The 13,555-nt window shown below is 40.5% G+C and overlaps 1 protein-coding gene across 1 annotated transcript in view; it reads left to right on the top strand.

Moving 5' to 3' along the window:
* Positions 1–13,555, top strand: part of SEMA5A (semaphorin 5A) — a gene marked incomplete at its 3' end in the record, with an annotated part of 517,268 nt that overhangs the window by 104,706 nt on the left and 399,007 nt on the right. The window contains exon 2 of the mRNA XM_017863400.1: positions 7,292–7,388. The remainder of the gene's footprint in view (positions 1–7,291; positions 7,389–13,555) is intronic.

Genomic DNA, 13,555 nt, shown 5'->3' with positions numbered 1-13,555 from the left:
TGGGATACGGGAAAAAGTCTCTGATTGGATGTACAAGCTGATGTGGAAAGTAAGGCTATTTATTTGCTTATTGGAATGCAATATTGTTGCATTTTATATCTATAATGATCTGATTATAAATATGTGTGTGTGTTCTCTCTCTGTACATTTGTCCCACATTTTGTGTAAGGTCTCTAACTTTCTAAAGCCACGAGTGTTTGCATCAATGCTGTCCCTGCTAGAGACACGACTTCATTCAGAACTTGTGCAGAGCTTGGCTGGGTTCATGCACAGATTCTGTATTCAGGCCGGTGCAGGCAAACCAAGGGGCAAAGGAACATCGTTAAGAAAGAGAAACCTTTAAGAGCCAGGCCTACTATATCCTATCTCTTTCTAACTCTGCTGTCAGCACTTAGACATCAAAATGTCAAATACTGTTCAAAATTTAGGTGGTGCAACTACTGGGTATCTACCCAAAGGAAAATAAGTCACCATATGAAAAAGATACTTGCACATGCATGTTTATAGGAGCATAATTCACAGTTGCAAACATGTGGAACCAGTCCAAATGCTCACCAATGAACAAGTGGATAAAGAAACTGTGGTATACCTATACAGTGGAATACTACTCAGCTATAAAAAGGAATGAATTAATGGCATTCACAGTGACCTGGATGAGATTAGAGAATATTATTCTAAGTGAAGTAATGCAGGAATGGAAAGCCAAACATCATATGTTCTTATTTATAAGTGGGAGCTAAGTTATGAGGATGCAAAGGCGTAAGATTTACACAATGGCCTTTGGGGACTCGAGGGAAAGGGTGGGAAGGTGGTGAGGGATAAAAGACTACAAATAGGGTACAGTGTATACTGCTCGGGTGATGGGTACACCAAAATCTCACAAATCACCACAAAAGAACTTACTCATGTAACCAAACACCACCTGTTTCCCAATAACCTATGGAAATTAAAAAAAAAAATTAAAAAAAAAACTAAAAAGAATTTAAGTGGTGATATCGAACAAATCCAGAGATCTATCTTTAAAATTACCCCATTTTCATTTGAGTCCTGACCCTGTCTTGAATGTAAAGTGGCCAGCAATCTTATATTTGGGAGTCTCAATGAACTTGCTCCACAGACCAGCCTCTGACTCCAACTAGTGCTGGCCTGTAGAGGAGAGAAGGGGAGGGGTACGCGGCTGCTCCCTGAACCATGGTAAGAGTGGCTGGGGCTGGCTGCTGCCTTCATCATACAATTTCTTCATCACCTCAAGCTTTTGTGCATTTTTCTTTTCCTTTTCAAATTGTTTCCTTGAATGCTGGAATATTTGCTCAGAAATGTGGTGGCAGGTGACAGCAGATGTTCTGCCAGTGGAAGGGAATGGCCAGGAACTGGCCTGCCTCCCTCGTACCTGAAGCTGACATTGCTGTTATTTGTATCCTTCAAAGACATCTAATGCAGGCATGAGAACCATAGCTAATAAAATTATATGGTATTTAGAACTTTTGTGAAATAAGTAGATTTTAGCTGCTCTTATCTCAAAAAATGTGACTATGTGAGATGATAAATATGTTAATTTGCTTCACTATGGTAACCATTTTACTATCTATATGTCACCATTACATCATGTTGTAAACCTCAATTTTCCATAAAATTTATTTTAACAAAAGTTGAAGGAAACAATAAAGATCCATTTTATAATGATAGATTATATCATATTTTTCAGTAGGCTGCACCATTTCAGAACATCCTGTTATCCCTGTAGCTGCTGGTAGTGTATTTTTCTTCCCCATCTTCCTTTTGTCTTGCTCTTCCTTCCCCCTCCCCTCTCTCTGCTTTCCTCCCTACCACTTTTGCCTCAAAGGCTTGTTCTCTGTTCTTGTCACACACTCTTTGTTTTCTTGAGTGCCTGGGGTTTCCAAGGATCCCCAACCACAGAGATTGCCATTCTTTCAAGGGACATTGTTATCCTAAATGTCCAGTGTTGATTTATCTAAGCACATTTGTGTGGAGACCACCTATGAGGAACAAGTGACAGAGGCTGTCAGAGGTGACCTCATGGAAGCCTGGACAGCCAGGCTAGGGACAGTGACAGAAAGGGTTGCAGTGCTTACAGCCAGAGTGAATGGCATTTCATTATCCCACAGCCCACCTCTGAGTGCTCAGTCCTCTGCATAGTTCCTTTCAATCAAACCAGTGGCACTGGATGAAGGCACTTCCAAAAATAATGCCCTTTACTCATTTTGTATTTTAATTCCTACTGAGAAAATTCTGAGTTTCGTCATTTAGGTTATTGCTCTAAATTCAAGAACGTTCATTCCTCAGTAAGTACATGCTGAGTTTTAGACTGATGTTTCTATATATTTGATTCCTTGCAAAAATGGACTGTGATGTTTTGTCTTTTTATTTAGCATATCTTAAAATCTATTTTAGAAGGCTAATATATTTCTGGGAATGTGGAATATATTTTCTTGGTGAATAATTCCAATGTGATATGCCATTTGTTGCTCCTGGGTTTTAAATGTTGATGTTTAGGGCCCAGGCTGCACACTTAGTCATGTGGGGTCCCCTGACCATGTTTGCCATGTGGCTTATGGCCATCCTCAGGATCAATGATTTGCTTGAAGAACTCTAAGAATGTATAAAACCTGTTGTATTAGTGATTATGGTTGATCTCAGTCAAAGGGTACAGCAGTACCCTTTACACTCCAGCTGTGGAAAAGGTGCATAGCTGGAGTCTGGGAGAGGCTGGCCAGGAGCTTCTGATGGTCTCTTTCTGGTGGAGACGCATGGACAGTGCTTCTTCCCCCACAAGAATGTATGGCAACATGCATGGGGTATTGCCAACCAGGCTCCTTCACCTGAGCCTTGGTGTCCTGAGTTTTTACTGAGAATTGACCACATAGACATGGCCAGACTAATCCAGGGAGGCCCAAGCCCTCAGCCATTAACCACATAGTTAGCCTAGACTATCTGTATGGCCTAAAGCTCCCCTAAAACAAAGTCTCTCATCAGGCAGGACATTCTAAGGTCTTAGAGGTGATTTCCCAGGAACTTGGCAACGGCAAGTCCTTTGCTTGGCAAGGGCAAGGTGCATCCTTTACTGTCATTCTCCTCATACCTGAAGTTCTCTGGTGGCAGCTTTTTGCTCCAGTTTCTCCCCTTCTTGTATTGTGCATCTTCTGCAGAGCTGCCATATTCACCCTCCCAAAGTTTGCTCATCTTGACATTCCACTGAACCTTCAGTGACTCTGCCTTCCTTTGGACGAAGTCTCATCTCTTTCTCACGTTACCATTCCCTACGATCTGTGTGTCATCTACTTTTCCTATCTCTTAGCTGTCTGGAGTGGCTGTTTTGAGCCCTCCATGCCCTTGCATGTGAGTGAGCTTGCAGGTAGTCATCGTGGCACATGCTCCTGCTAGCCGATGCTGGCCGCCTGCACACACTCCTGATGCCACCCTCCCTGCTCCTTGGCCTCCCACCTGGAATCCACCCTCTTGTTTACTTCCTTGTCTTCCTCCAGAGACTTGAGCATGAGGCCAGCTTTCTGTCTGTGATTCTCCTGGCTTTGCAGTCCAGATTTTTACCTTTGTGGGATCACTTTTTTTCACCTATCTCATTCAGTTTGCACTCCTGCAAACTCTTATTGTGGTGGACTCCGTGGTGGGGTTTCCACTCAACTCCACGGTACCAGGAACTCATGCTTTAACTCACCATGGTGCTGGCCTAAATGGCTCTGCTCTTATACCTGATGACTTTCCGCTGTTCCTCCCTCACCTACTGTTTGTTTCACCTGCAAGGCACCCACTAAAACATACTTCAGCATCTCTTTTAATAGACTCCTTATCTCCTACTCATCCCTCGGAGCCCACATCACATTTCCCATTTTCAGAAATCTTTTCCTTGACTCTTCTGCCTGTAAGTAACTTTTCTTTCCTCCAATTTATGGTATTTACTGAACTACATAGCAGAAAAATCATGTAGAGAGCTCCTGTGAGTGTAATAGTTTCTTGCTTTGTCTTCTAAGCACCCACCATGTGTGGCCATGGGGCTGTGCTGTGCATGGTGATTAACTGAGGGATTGATGTTGAGAAGCCTGTCAATTAAACGCCATGGCCACTGGTGGAATTCTTGCCTTTGGGAAATGCTGGCCCAGCAGTTCTTAGGGTTCTTGAACCTGTATCTTTTAGGGTTTCTTTTCATCACTCCACTAAACTTTCTGATGCCAGGCGGTCTTTTCTATTTTTATTTCCAGTGTAATCTTATTGTGGTACAGTTTCTAAATTCAGCTTGTAAGACTGGCCTGGCGTGTACATTTCTGTCATGTATCTTCAGGATAAAGGCTACCACTCAGCTCACCTTTCGTGTCCAAAATAATGTTTAAGTCTACATCTTACATCATTCTGAGTAAGCTGGGCAGGGAAAAGGTGGCATATTTTCACAGAAAGTCATGTGCTGATGAGCACTTAGTGAGTTATAATTGATATGAAATCTTCTTCATGTAGTTCCATTTAGAGACAATTTGAAGAGCGTAGGTGGCCACAGGGCAAAACTTCTGGGAAAGAGTTACTGTTGGTAAATCAAAAGTGTTGTCATGATAATTCTGCACATGTATGTTCATGGTGGCATTTTTTAATAAGCAGAACTCTGAAAATTATGACTCAGAGGATTTCAGAGGTTGTTTGTACCAAGGTTAGTGCTAAGCTAAAAGAGAAAAGAATAAGGGTAATAGGGAATTGAGTCAAATAGAGAAATTTCTATGTTTACAAAAAGTAAGCAGTTTCTTATTAAATGGGTAGTTAAGTGTCGCTTAAAAATTTTCCAACTTCCAGTCTGGGGTGAGCCTCTGGGGCTATGTAGTTTCTTTGCCTTTTGACTTTCTTCTCAGTTTTCTAGAAAATATGTCAGTGATTTATGATTAATGCATTGGCTAATTTATGACCTTGCTGGGAGAGGACAGGGGGTCTCTGCTTCTGGACCTACAAGAATCGTTGTCTGTTCCTCTAGCTTGGCTCCAACTCAAGGTCTCTGCTTTGTCACTTGTTTCAGCTCCTGAGTGCACGCTCACAGGCACACGTGGGTGTCCTGGTGAGCACCCTGTCTTCCCCAGGCAAGGGCTGACCCGCAGGAGTAGAAAGTCCCAATACTGTTCACTTGGCTGAGAAGCACCAGGCTGGTAAAATATCTTTTTCACTATTTATGTAAACACAGGCACAGTAACAACCCTTTCGGGTGGATACCATTGAATCCGAATCCTGCTGCTGGGACCAATTTCCTGTTTAGACATCATATTCTATAGGAAGCTGTGTTTTCCCCCAAGCCAAGAGAGCTCTGTCCTGTGGGTATTGCTTTTCCACAAGGAAGAAGCTGGGTTTTGGAGTCTGTTGGTTGGACCAGGACTGTCTGGCAATCCAGGCTGTGGGCTGTCTGTGCTGGATTCAGCAGGGATGTCTTCTTCCTGCAGTATTTGCTTTCTGGTTGTGTTACTGATTGTGAATTCTTACAATGTTCTTTTTGGCCCCAGTCTTTGTCATTTAAGAGACTGACCCATATTCTGCAGGTGTGGTTTTGCTGTCCAGCTGAGGGGTCACATCAGCTCATTTGTGACCTCACTGAGGGAGGCAGGAGACCTATTAGCCCTGTTTTTAATGTAGTTCTGAGACGTGGGAACTTACAGAAATTGCCAGCTATTCATGGCAGTAGCCAGAGGATCTGTCAAACTTTATTACTTAAATTTCAACTCAGATCTAAACAACTATAAGGATGTTTTAGTAATAATTGTTGTAAAACAGATTTTAGGACTGGAGAGAGGAAGCTTGTGTATTCAAACATGCCATTTAATAAAGAAATTTCAACTAACATATTTTGTTGCCACACCCAAAGGTGATATTAGTGATGTCGTGAAAAAGCAATTGGCCGCTCTTAGGAATATTTCTGAGACTGAGTGTGCTTCCCTGGCTCCTCTTTTGGCTTCAAGGATTTGCATCTGCACCTTGTCCTGTCCAAAGGATGATGTCACGGACTTTCGAAGACTCTGCTGGGACTGGAGGGTTGGCCGTGCTGCACGATGTGAGGGTGCCTGGGCTGCTGGGGCGTCTCAGGCAGGCATGTTCCAGTGTATTGCCCTGGGTCACACCCTTGCTTCCCATGAACATACCAAAGGCCCGTCCTGGAGGAAGGGAGCCTCATGGAGAGGTAGTGCCACCTTGTCCTGTTCCCTGGCCTCTGAACCCTAGGGCTTCTGAAATGGCAATTCAGCAGGTATAAAATTTTATAAATTTCCAGCTGCTGTTGTTCAGTTCATTTTCTGCAGGCAGATGGCCTTGGATCATGACTGAAGCTGACCGTGTGGGAATCACTGCCTAGAGGGACAGCCAGAATGTTCTGGGAAGTTCTTTCTCCAATTTTCCCTTCATCAGGGTGGGGAGGAAGAATGTCAGGGTGTTTCACATCTATAGTAGTCAGAAGCTGCCACCTGGGAAGAGAAGAGCAAAATCAGATGAATGAGGAGAACAGAAAAAAGCATGAGCCCTGAAATGCAGTATTTGAAGTCATAGGCATCCTTCACTGGTGATGAAACATTTCTCATGTGGATCATAGATGGAAAGTCACCTGTATTTTTAGCTTCTGGCATACATGTTTCTAGGGAGGCTTGCGTTTTGTGGTCATCTTTCCATCCAACGACAATATCGAGTTTTCAGAATTTTTGTATATTAAATTGAATGAGGACATTGGACAGGTTTACTTGGTTTTGGTAAAGTGGCTTGTTATTCATGAGGTATCATTCTGTTTCTATAAAGCCTCATAATTGTGTACCTAATAAATTAATATGAAATAAAAGTATAAACTCACATTTCTAGCAGAGTTTGTGCTACTGCCTTTATCTCCTGTTTTTGAAATGCATTGTATAAGGTACCATGTGTTCCAAAAAATGGAATGAGTCATCATGAAATGGATAAATTCATATAATGAATCTTAATTTAATTTTCAGACTGCTTGAGATAATTTCAATGGGTTTGAAATAATGGTTCTTTTGGATGTTTCATGAGAGTTATTTCATCTGTTAACAGCATTTAAACGTTCATTTCTCCTTTTCTGAAGACAAAGAATCCGTTAGTGCACACGATCCTGGAGTGGGGTAGCATGATTGTGATGCCACGCTGTCCTGCGTCACTGCTCTAATCCTACGTGGCTAAAACAGCTTGTGCTGATTGTTCAGGCTTTAATGGAACTTCATAGAATTCATCACCAACAATGACCACATCCTCTTTTAAAATGGTTGACTGGATCTCTCTGTTTTCTTTTTTGAAGTGTTGGTGTGTGAGACGTGGGCCAGAGTGCCCACATGGCTGTGGAGTCAGTGTGATTCATGATTGAGGAAACGCGGCCTCCACCCTCTCTCTCCTTGGTAAGTGAGACATCTAAATGAGAAGGGAAGAAACCAAAAATATTACAGACTGAAATATTTTTGACAGCTTGTGAGCTTTACTTCTGTTATTAAAAACGAAGGTAGGCCGGGTGTGGTGGCTCACGCCTGTAATCCCAGCATTTTGGGAGGCCAAGGAGGGTGGATCACCTGAGGTCAGGAGTTCCAGCCTGGCCGACATGGTGAAACTCCATCTCTACTAAAAATACAAAAATTAGCCTGGCGTGGTGGTACGTGCCTGTAATCCCAGCTACTTGGGAGGCTGAGACACAAGAATTGCTTGAACCCAGGAGGCAGAGTTTGCAGTGAGCTGAGATTGACCACTGCACTCCAGCCTGAGCGACAGAGCAGGACTCCACCTCAAAAATGAGTGGATCGCAAGGTCAGGAGTTAAAGACCAGCCTGGCCAAAATGGTGAAACCCCATCTCTACTAAAAATACAAAAAATTAGCCGAGTGTGGTGGTGGGTGCCTGTAGTCCCAGTTACTTGGGAGGCTGAGGCAGAGAATTGCTTGAACTTGGGAGGCCGAGGTTGCAGTGAGCTGAGATAGCACTACTACACTCTATCCTGGGCGACAGAGTGAGACTCCATCTCAAAAGAAAAAAAAAACCATAAAAATAAATAAATAAATAAATAAACAAAAAAGAGTGAATGAGCAAGCTTTCAGATAGAGAAATCTTTCAAGTAAAACAATTTTGGTCATATGCCACCGCTACATCACTCAGGAACCTGAAGACATGAAAAGGCTTAGATGCTTCTTAGAGTCTTCTGCGCCCCGGTGTGACCGCCTACCGGGTTTCAGTTTTGTCTCCTGCGGTTACCTCTGTGCTCTGCCCCCCACTTATTTGCAGTGCATACCACTGTCATCTCACTTCCTGTTCTGGGACATTCTACGGTCCCCTGTACCTGCTGGGTAAGCCCTAAACCTCTCATGATACTCTCAGGGATCCTCCTGGTCAGGCCTCCACACAATTTCCTCCTTCCTGGGGCCAGTGATCTGTTCCCACCACCAACTGTGCTTGTTTGGATCTTCCAAAGGCTGGCTCATAAATGCTGGCTTTACTGGAGGCTTTCTTAAGCACTTGAGACCTAGGTGTTGCCACCTTCTGGGAAGACTAGAAGAAAGGAAGGGGTGAAGGGGGATAGAGGGTATAGGGGAGGAACAAGTAAAGTGAGGGAAAGTGACGGTATCATTCCATATACTAGTCACTGCAAAGACACTGCCTTTGTTTAATGACTTATTTATTTTTCTCCCTAACTAAATGACCGTCTCATTGTGGACAGGCTTATATTTCTTCCCAATTCACAAAGTGCTTTGCTGATTTTAGATAATCAAGAGATTTTCTGAATCATTGGTGACCATTCCCGCTCTCGGATTATGAGTTCCCAGTCCCTGTTTTCTTACATGAGGAAGGAGGCTAGATGGGTCTCAGAGCTGGGCCCACTGTATAGATGTGTAGATGTGCTCAGCTGAGATGAGAGGCTCTCCTGTGTCGTCCTTACGTTTTGCAGAAGAAACAGATGTCTGCATTTTGCATCTTTCTCCAGCCCACGTAGATTCAGGTTCACATAGTGTCTTAACTGGAACCTCCCGTTCCCTCCTCCATAGAGAACCACAGCACCTGACAGCTGGAAGAATGACCACATGAAGCCTGTGTTGGCTCGCTTTGGATGCTCAGTGGTCATCATGATATGTGATAGGAAGAGTTATTAGCTAATATAAGTCCTCACTGTGTGCCAGGCCCTGCGCTGAGATGTTTTCAATTCTCATAACAACATTTCAGGATTCTATTATTATGGTCACTGTTTTAAAGATGAGGAAATGGAGGCACAGAAAGCTTAAGTAAACTGTCTGAGATTTGCAGTGAGTCAGAGGCAGAGCTGGGATTTGATTCTATCTTCTTAACCTTTACACAAAACTGCCTCTTAGCACTAACAATGCCTCCCTGGAATAAGCACAGTCAGACATTATTTTTTATTCCTTACTGGAAATACTCAGACTCGTACAGAGAAGCTCAGAACAAATATTAAGAAATCAGTTTTTCAAACAGTAATCTAAATCAAGAATTGGTGAACGTTTTCTAAAAAGTGTGAGAAAACATTTTAGTGCTTACAGGCCATACAGTCTTTGTTGCATCACTCTGCCATTGTAGTATGAAAGCAGTCATAGATATGTAAGTGAATGGGCATGGCTGTGTTACAATAAAACTTTATTACAAAGACAGGCGGCGGGCTGGATTTGACCTCCAGGCTAAGCAGCTTTCTGAGCTATGATTAACATGATCCTTGTACTGCTGAAGACCTCATAGTATAGTGAATGAGAGTGTTTCGGGGGACAGTAGGTGCTAGTCCCACAATGCAATTTATCTTGGATGCTTGGGTTTTAATTATCAACAAATTTTAATGAAGTCTATTGTAACTGCAAACCTTACCCTTGGAATAAGGGCATTTGATGTTCCATTGCTTGACATAGTCTATATGCCCCAAATGTATTAGTCTAAGTCCCACCTAAATTACAGCTTTGCTCAAATTAGGGCCTGATAAATATTATTTTCTTGATATTTTGTTAAGCTAGTATATATAACTCATTTATGAAATAAGTTTAGATGGTATTTCCTACTTTGGTTTTTACGTAATTTCTAAGAGTGACACTGTTAGTTTGCACCCTTATATATAAGGTGCCTTTTATGTATATTATATATATATTGCTGCCTTTTATATATATTAGGGTAAACATGCAATTATCTTGGTCTGTCTGATAATCATGTTGAATAAGAATGTTCTGATCTCAAATATCCCTCTTTTATTATGAGCAAAGACAGAGTTTGAACAGGATTGACATAGTTAAACCATGAAATAACATGGCAATACCCTTTGCCACATAAATTGTGGTATGATTTTTTTAAATTTTACATTTTTATTACAAAAGGATATTTCTGACACTTAAAGGCATATTTGACTCTACTATACCATTTACAAAGATGGGCAAAGAAAATTGAAAGACCAATTAATTTGTGTTTCTTTAAGCAATTTAAGCAAGGAACTATTGTATTCATTCATTCATTCTTAGAAATCTATAATTGCAGCAGACTCAAGAGCCTGAGAATGTAGTAGAAGTTTTGGAGACATGCCTTTGTCAAGGAGCCACCGGCCCCTAGGTACTTATTCTATGTGCCATGGCAATGTGTGCTTCACCTTAATGGCAATGATATAAAAAACAAAATTCTGATCATAAAAGTAATGGAAAACTATCTTTGATTCCTTATTAACTGAAAAAGCAAATTGCAGAATAATATATTTAATATAATCCCATTCCTCTTAAAAATAAACACACATGGCCAGGCGCGGTGGCTCAAGCTTGTAATCCCAGCACTTTGGGAGGCCGAGACGGGCAGATCACGAGGTCAGGAGATCGAGACCATCCTGGCTAACTCCGTCTCTACTAAAAAATACAAAAAACTAGCCAGGCAAGGTGGCGGGCCCCTGTAGTCCCAGTTACTCGGGAGGCTGAGGCAGGAGAATGGCGTAAACCTGGGAGGTGGAGCTTGCAGTGAGCTGAGATCCGGCCACTGCACCCCAGCCTGGGCAACAGAGCGAGACTCTGTCTCAAAAAAATAAAAAATAAAAAAAAAAATACACACACACACAATCTCTATACACAAGTTCATGTGTGTTATAAAGTCTACTAGAATATATATTAATATATACCAAACTCTAAACAGAGATGATCTCTGGAGTACAGGTGTTTGCACTTTATCATCCATGTGATCAGTAAGATTTTCAGGAGTATTATTATTTTTACAATTAAACAAAATTTTAAAGGGCATTAATGCAGTGAATGCTCATTACTGAAAATATATAAAAGAAGGGGAATATTCAACTATAATGCCTCTATCGAAGACAGTCACAGATGGCATTTAATGGAGTCTTTTATGGAATATTTTTGATAAGCAGTTTAAAGAGTTGAGATAATAGTAGGCATAAAATTCAGCAGACTGCTTTTTCACTTATACATACTTTCTCATATTATTGCAAATTGAAGGAAAAACCCTTATTTTAATGTATACGTAATATTCTATCATGTAAAGGCACTGTAATGCCATTGCCTGCTCTCTTTTGTGGAACACACGTTGCTTCCAGTTCACAAAAGTCATAGACCATGCTGAAATGCACATGACAAGGGTGATGGTAGACTTCATACACCTGAGTTCCAGTCTTACTTTCTCACTTTGGGCCGGTCACTGTATTTGGTGCATGAAGTACATGCTTCAAAACCAATAGCAATTATTATTGTAATACTTTCTTTTAATTAAGGGTTAATTCATTAGCTCAGAAGAGCTATAGTTGATTTACTACATAAAACCCAGGGAGTCTTAAAAATCTGCCAGTTTGGCTTTGTAAAAGTATTGTAGATGTTTATACTTGATTTATATGCTGGAGAATTTATTTTGCTAAAACAAATTTGAGTATCATTACTCAAAAACTTTGAGTATTATTATTAATTATTTTGGTCAATTTGGTAATATTCTTTCTTTATATGTTTTATTTTTTACTCATTGTGTTACTTTGCTAATTTTTTTTCAAGCAATAATTAGCCATTACTCTGAGAAGAGGCAAGAGAAAGGGAGAAAGGAGGAAGGAAGGAGTGGGGGAAGGGGGGGGAGAGAGAGAGACAGAGACAAACAAACGTGTGTGAGAATTATTTGTCCAGATTTTATAACTGTTTAGCTATAGAGACTCAGTGTTTTTCTTACAGATTTTAAGACTTAATTATTAAGAATATTAACTCATTATTGTCACTGTTTTTTCCCCTATTTCATTTGCTTGTTTGCTTTGTCCTTTTAAATTTAAATAAGTTTATTTTAGTGATGTCAGTTTTTTTCTTGATAATGATTTTAATCAGTGCTGAGGAATTAAACAAAACATTTTCATCTATAAAATGATAATAGTAAAAAAATTAACAAGATTCTTTACTTTCTTCTGATCTTATTAAAAATATTTAACTGTTTAATTCAGTACCAGTTTAAAATATAGTTTTTAAATATAGTTTTTAAATAGTTAAAATATAGTTTAAATTTAAAATATAGTTTTTCTTTCTAAAATCTTCTCAAAGTTTTATTCTGCCTTTCTTTGTCCTTACTGAAAAAAATCAATCCCCAATTTTAATTTATTGTGGATGTTCAGACAATAACAATATTTGTACAAGTGCGAGAAAATCCCAGCTACATACTTCTCCTTTCTACAAATAGAAACCTAGTTTAGAACCAGACAACTTAAATTTTCTCATTCTTTTATTCATTCTTCTTTGTTAGGGAAAAGGTAACTTTCTATTTTAAGATTTTATACAGCCTATGCCTACATTTTAACGACTATATTTCCTTTTTTTAAAATTTTATAGAACTTAACCCACTGTATTAACGATGATTAAATCATGATCACAGTGCTTTGCTTCTTGGCTTATTCTTGTACGTTACTTAAGGTGTTTGCATTAAATATTACATGGCGGGTATCGAAGACCGAGTTCAGGCTGGTCAAATCACATATGTACGCGTGGATGACCTCTTTTGTGCAGTCTCGAGCACTGACATAAAATATTAATTTGTTGTGATGTGCTGATGTGCACACAATAATGTTAAGGGCAGGAGTTCCAAAAGACTGAATCTAGATCTCGCTTTCTGAGATTCATAACCACCTGACTGTGGACAGATCAGGCCAAGACTCAGCTCTCAGTCTACTTTTCTTGATTTTGTTGGATTTCTTGGCTATAAAATAAGGAAAGTGAGAAGACATAGGTTTGGGTGTGATAATAGGTAAAGAAGAGTTTAAACTAGACAAAGAGACTAAATATGAAAAAAAAAGTGCCTGCTAAGTTGCTCACAGTGTTTCTTTTGGTGCCACTTTCCTGACAGGAGTTTTATTTTGTGATATTTTCAGTGCATCTCTATGTATATTGTTGATACAAGGTACACACTTGCTTAAACATGCTGAGTGATTGTAATTTGGGATAAAGGTTTAACCTGTCGTTCTTAATAATGTCAGAAATACAGGGCTGTAGACAGTACTCCTGAGTCCCATCCAATTGTGTAGTGAGCCTGATGGAAAATCTCTGTGAGGCCATCCAGAAAGGCCCGTGCAGGGCTGATCTGTT

Source organism: Rhinopithecus bieti, unplaced genomic scaffold, assembly GCF_001698545.2.
Source record: "Rhinopithecus bieti isolate Rb0 unplaced genomic scaffold, ASM169854v2 scaffold_70290, whole genome shotgun sequence".
In the NCBI taxonomy this organism is placed as follows: Eukaryota; Metazoa; Chordata; class Mammalia; order Primates; family Cercopithecidae; genus Rhinopithecus; species Rhinopithecus bieti.
This window is presented reverse-complemented; position numbering and strand designations above follow the sequence as displayed.